Source organism: Dasypus novemcinctus, chromosome 8 (assembly GCF_030445035.2).
Source record: "Dasypus novemcinctus isolate mDasNov1 chromosome 8, mDasNov1.1.hap2, whole genome shotgun sequence".
Taxonomy (NCBI): domain Eukaryota; kingdom Metazoa; phylum Chordata; class Mammalia; order Cingulata; family Dasypodidae; genus Dasypus; species Dasypus novemcinctus.
This window is the reverse complement of record NC_080680.1, coordinates 65,793,659-65,799,823: the sequence shown is the minus strand read 5'-3', so window position 1 is coordinate 65,799,823 and position 6,165 is coordinate 65,793,659. Positions and strand designations below refer to the sequence as shown.

Here is a 6,165-nt window from a genome sequence, read left to right as displayed (position 1 = left end):
TTTATTTATGTTTTTATTTGGATGTCAACTCTGCTATGAAAGAATGTGCAATATTTAGCATCCAAGCAAATGCCCTTCATGTACATCAAAAAGGGGAAAGAAAAGCATTACAGACCAGAAAGGAAAATGCTAGTCTAAAAGCCAAGAAAATCCATCATAGATCCGTGCTATACCCTGACTTTCCGTGCTATTATCCAGGGACCATCACTCACTTGCTTTATGTCTCAATGGTAATGGCCGTATTAATAACTGCTACAAGCCTCTGCTTTTTATGTGCATTTGGATCAGAGGTAAAAATACTAATAAATAAGCATGAAGCTGCATGCAATTGTAAAACTTTCATTGTGCGTTTTGACAGAACTCAAGCAGTAACTGCTGATGATTATAAATGGAACAGATGATCACTTTTTTAAAAAAAACTAAATTGCAAGGAAACAATCAACCCCAGATGTTTTAAAAGCTGCTACTGTTGGTATTATCACATTGAGGTGACTCTGATGTTTCCTGGCCTTTTCTGTGATGATGTTTTAATTGCTGTTCTGGGACCTAGCCTGGCTGTGATGACATTGAGGTAATGAATTGCTACTGCAATAGCTACACAACAGAAAGGGAGCTTGGCAGTACAACAGCATCACTATCATTTCTTGGGAATACCCTAATATCATTTTTCACATGAACTTTTCTTGCTGTTATTAGATTATAGCCATGAGGCCAAACCCAGATGCAAGGCTTACCAAATTTTGATGTCTTATCACTCTGTCTGCAGTGTTTATGGTAGCAGCTTTTACCTAAGAAATTTCACATGCTACAGATGCATTCAAAAGATGATCTACTTTTTTAAAAAGTGATCTACTTTGCATCAATTAATATTTCCACATACTCTCGGGTCACAGTTTCTTTCAAATGAGGTTGAGTTTTTGTTAAGATTAAAGGAAAGGGAGGTTCTTTGATATTTTCTGAACACTTTTTATGGTAAGAGTAAGATACATGGTTGTCTCATTTAAACTCCAAAATTGCTCTATAAAGAGGGCATAATCATCCTTGTTTTACAACATCAGAAACTGAATCTTACAGGAACCATGCTAATTGCTTTTTTCTAGAAGGGATTTTAAATAATTTACTGAAAATATGATTTTAAAAAAAGAATATCTATACTTCATTAAAAATTACCAAAAAACGGTGCTCACTTTGGCAGCACATATACTAAAACTGGAAAAATGCAGAAAGATTGTCATTGCCCCATGCAAGGATGACATGCAAATTTGTGAAGCATTCCATACTTTTATGGGTGGAACACAGAGAATTTTTAGGGCAGTGAAATTGTTCTGTGTAATACAACAGTGATGGATACATGATATTATTCTTTTATCAAGGCCTTTAAAACTGTACAGCACAAAGTATAAATCATAAAGTAAACTATAGACTTTGGTTAGTAGCAATGCTTCAATATTGGTTCATCAACTGTAACAAATGTACCACAACAATATAAGAGGTTAATAAGAGGGAAATTTTGTATGTGAGTGTGTGGGTGTATGGGTGTGTGGGGAGGGGGGTATATGGGAACTCCCTATACTTTCCGTGTAATTTTTCTATAAATTTAACACTTCTCTAAAAATAAAGTTTATTTTAAAAACAACTAATAATAATATTTATCAGAAAACAGCAGATAAAACACTTTTTTAATTCAAAACATGGCTGGAAAACAAGCAATGGGAGAATGATAGAGCTGAATGATAGAAAGCCCATGAGATTGTATCTACAGAAAATCAAACCTATAGGAAAGCACAGTTCAAAACACACAGAGGTGAAAACTGCTGCAGAGATAGGAGTGGTTGAAAGAGCTTCAAAGTCATAGTCAATGGATGCAGGAAGTCATTTTTGGTCCTGGGGAAAGCATCAGGTATTTTTTGGAGAACTGCAGGGACAAGTGGTGTTTGTGCCCAGGGTAAAGCAGGGATTATGGATACTGAAGTAAAAGAAGCAGAAGAAGGGTCCAGGTATATTTGACTACCAAAAGGCCACATACCCAGAGGATGGTTAGTGGCAAATCCAGCAACATGTTTTACACCTTCTCCATAACCTGGAAGCAACCCCAAATGAAAATATCATCCATAGACAGATAAATGGAGAACCTCAAACCTAAGGAGGATTGCTCAACTAAGGGTCACTAAACTTGACATTGAAGAAAAGGCAATTCTCCACAAAATAAACTCAGTACAATCCCACCCAAATACATAATAGGTTTTTTATGGAACATGATATAAATAGACAATGATATTTGGGAGGGACAATTGGAGTGACATGTCTTAACAGATATCAAACCATACTATTAAGCTATGGAAAAGCAAATGGTATGTAAGCACAGGAATAGATAATTAGATCATTGGAACAAACTGGAGAGTCTAGAAGAAAAAGCAAATAAGTTTGTGTGTGTTAATATATGAGAAAAATGGAAAATTAAATTTGCAGAGAAAAGCTGGATAAGAGCAATTTGCCCTTCAAATTAAAATGAAATATTATACATGAAATAACAGAATGATAAAACTGGCAATGCAAAATTTAAAACTCATAAAATAATTTTAAAATAGAATAGTGGCTTTTTAATCTGGGAAATAGGAAAGGGCCTCTTAAGAAAGATATGAAAACCACAAACTATAAAGAAAATAACTGAGAGATCAACTAAGTAAAAGTCTAAAAATTCCTTAAAGAAAATGATCATTAGTAATAATGACTATAATGATAAAAAATAACAATAAAGACAATAAGAGGAAATAATTGCAAAAAAAATTGAGATGAGGTATTAATTATTATTGCACATAAAGAAAAATTTGGATAAAATTTCTAATAGAAATTTAGATAAAAGATGTAAGGACATAATTTACCGTGGGAAAAAATATATAATATATATATATAGAATGATGCTAAACCTCAATATTAATCAGGGAAACAAACTAAAACAATATTGCTATATCCTTTTTTACTTATCAGGTTATATAAAATTTTTTAGTAAAATTTTTTACTTATCAGGTTATATAAAATTTTTAAATTTGATAATATCCATTAGGAGTAAAGCATAACCAAACAACAACTTTCATAACCCTTTGATGGGAGTTTAAGTCATGGAAGATTTTTGGAGGGCACTTTTGTCAATATTTATCAAAATTTAGCATTTTTATAAACCATATGCCTGAATTTCACTTTACATATTTAGCCTAGAGAAATACGTATTTACCCAAATGTTCATGTATAAGAATGCTTGTTGTATTCTTTGCAAGAACAAATAAATCAAACCAATCTAATTTCCATCAGTAACAGAGTAGCTAAATAAATCATGGATGTCAGTTCTATGAAATGCAATGCATACAGTAAAAGAATGATAAATAATACATAAACTGACTAAACTGATACATAAACTGACACTAAATTGATACATAAACCGTCACTAAAGAGTCATTAAGATAAAATGTTAATAAAACAATAACCCATTTTCATAATGTATGTGGTAAGATCTCATTTAGATTTTTCTATGTGTTTATGGGTGTTTGTATGCGTGTGCATGAGGGTGTGAGGGTAAATGCATAGGAAGTAAATGCATAAAGACATGGCTGGATCTGAGAGATATTTAGGAAGTTAAGGCAAAAGTACATGATGATGGTTTGAAAATAGAGATGAGGGAGTGGGAAATATAAGACTGACTTCTTGGTCTAGGTCTAGTATAAATAGTTGAATAGTGGTGACACTCACTGATATTGGAAGATGACAACATTTGGGGGAGATTTCACTCATGCAGTTTTGGAAATGCCAAGTTTGAGGTGTCTTGAGACATCAATAAAATGAGAACAAGGAAGCAGATGATATTTAGACCTGAAACTGAAAGCAAAGTTCTCACCTGGAGATGTTATATATAAATTCATATCACCTGCATAAAAATAAGTGACGATGTGGAAAAGAACAGAGGACCTCAAGGTACTTCATCATTAATGGTCAGATAGAATAAGATGGCAGGAGGATAATCAGGAAAGACATGGTGTAGAAGCCAAGAGAAGAGGAGGATTTCAAGAGGAAAGTGACCAACGATTTTAAAGGCTGATAGGACTGGGGAAAAAGAGTCAGTTATGTTTAACTTTACAAATGCCATTGTTGATATGTTGAATGTTATGTGGGAATCTCTTAGAGAGGAAAAAATCATTTATAAGGTATAGAGCAAATATTTAATCGTGTTCTCTCTCTGTGGTGGGATTACCAGCTATAGTACATAAACTTTGTCCTGTAACCTAAAGTCTTCGAACATGAACTAATAAAAATTCTCTAATTGTATAGACTTCCCTGAGGAAAAAAATTCTTCTCTCCATCTCTCCTGCAACTTTCATAAAAAGAAATTATGATATGGGTAAAATATAAGTGATCAATAATTTTGCTAAAAACATAACATTTGTAGTTCAAGTAGTTATTCAGTTGTGGGTTATCACTTTTCTTTTTTAGTTTCAAAACCAAGAGAGTAAATTATTTAAATAAAAAGAAAACATTCTTCTGGCAGGGAAAAAGACTTTAAAATCTTAGCCATGGAATGTCCCTTTTTAAGTTTTACCACAACTTTTTACTAGACCTTAAAACATTTCGGCCCTCATTCCATGGACGAAAATTATGACTTTTGCTCTAGTTACTCAGATATTTGAAACCAAGTGAATTTGAAATATGAATAACAAAAATAATTGCTGTAACCCTTCCCTCTATTTTGGCTGGGAAAACCATCAGGCTCATACTTGGCAGGTTTTCTCAATATAATCTAATATACAAGCCTGCTAACACATTTGGCATTTTTCTGTAGACACAATTTATTCGCTGATTTTAGAAAATAACATACAAGTGGATCCTAAGGATCTAGAATTTTAAGGAAACAAGCTAAATTAGAAAGGCAGTCTTGCAGTTTCTTTTTAAAAAGTTAAGGGTGGATAATCCCTTTTACTTCATTTTGTTGTGTCTTTAGAACTAAACACAGTAGAAAATAAGTTCTTACATGATCTCAGTATCAAATAAGATATATAATTCAGTTCAAATAATAACTGAGAAGGAAAGAGCAAGGATGCCTTTCTCTTCCATTATAAAATCACTTCAAGGAAGATTTTTCTTTTCTAATTATAATCAGAAGCCAAAAAATTCTCTTTTTGTTCATGTGTACTAGCTTTAAGGATCTTCAATGCTCTTATAATGTATGGAATTGGCAGACGTGAGAGTTTACATATAATTTGTCAAAAATTTTTTCTCTTGCTTTGAGCTCCTTGTGAAGGGTAAAATGAATTTCAACAGCACTCGCTGAATTTGAAGTTGACTTTAGAATTTTGCAAGTTCCAAATCTTGGAAGTTACAATGAATGAGCCAGAGACACGGGATAGGTTTTGGTGTGGAAGGCAAAAATGGGAGAATTCTGGATTTAAAATAAAGCTGTGGACCAGCTTTGCTGTTAACTGATCTTTAGGAGGATAAGGACAAAATTCACTTGATTTCAGACTACATAGTCCAGAATATCAGTGAGGATTAATTGTTATTTTGCAAGAACATATCATAAATGTGACTTTTATAATCGTCAAGTAGTGGTATTCAATGAATTTTGAAATTAAACAGAGTCTTACACAGTTCTTTGCTTTTCAATTTTTAATTAGGTTTCCAAATCAAGATATTCCATATATTTGATTATTTCCAAATCACTATGAGTTTGGCCAACTAGAGTATATCTCTACGACAGAACTGTATGAAAATAGTCTTTCTTAATTCTTCTCAACCATTTCTCTGAATTTATTTATTCTGTTTTCAACACAGATTATTATATATTAAAGAGGGAGGAAGGGAATCTTAGCAACCTGCATTAAATCACTTACACTGGAGAGATTCCCTAGACTGAATCACAAAAATTTAAAAATTGAGCAATATGCTCTATTTAAAAGACAAATCTTTAGAGGAAGCTGAAGGAGGAAAACCTATAAAAAGAAGTTTTAAGGATTTTAACCTGTGGGAATGTCAATTAAAGTTTAGAGGAAAGTAAATGGCTATAATTAATACCTGTTAACTGCTTTTGGCCTTCAGGCTCACCCTGCCCAATGATGCATAATAATTACAAGACATTTCGTTACCAGCTGGCATCAGAGGATTAAATGTATGTGAAAGAGC

At 32.8% G+C, this 6,165-nt stretch overlaps 1 non-coding gene across 1 annotated transcript; it reads left to right on the top strand.

The window, feature by feature from the left end:
* The first annotated feature begins 1,179 nt into the window (after positions 1 to 1,179).
* On the top strand, positions 1,180 to 1,284 carry LOC111763595 (U6 spliceosomal RNA). Its single transcript, XR_002796432.1, has one exon. It is a non-coding gene; the product is annotated as a U6 spliceosomal RNA (small nuclear RNA).
* The last annotated feature ends 4,881 nt before the right edge of the window (positions 1,285 to 6,165 follow it).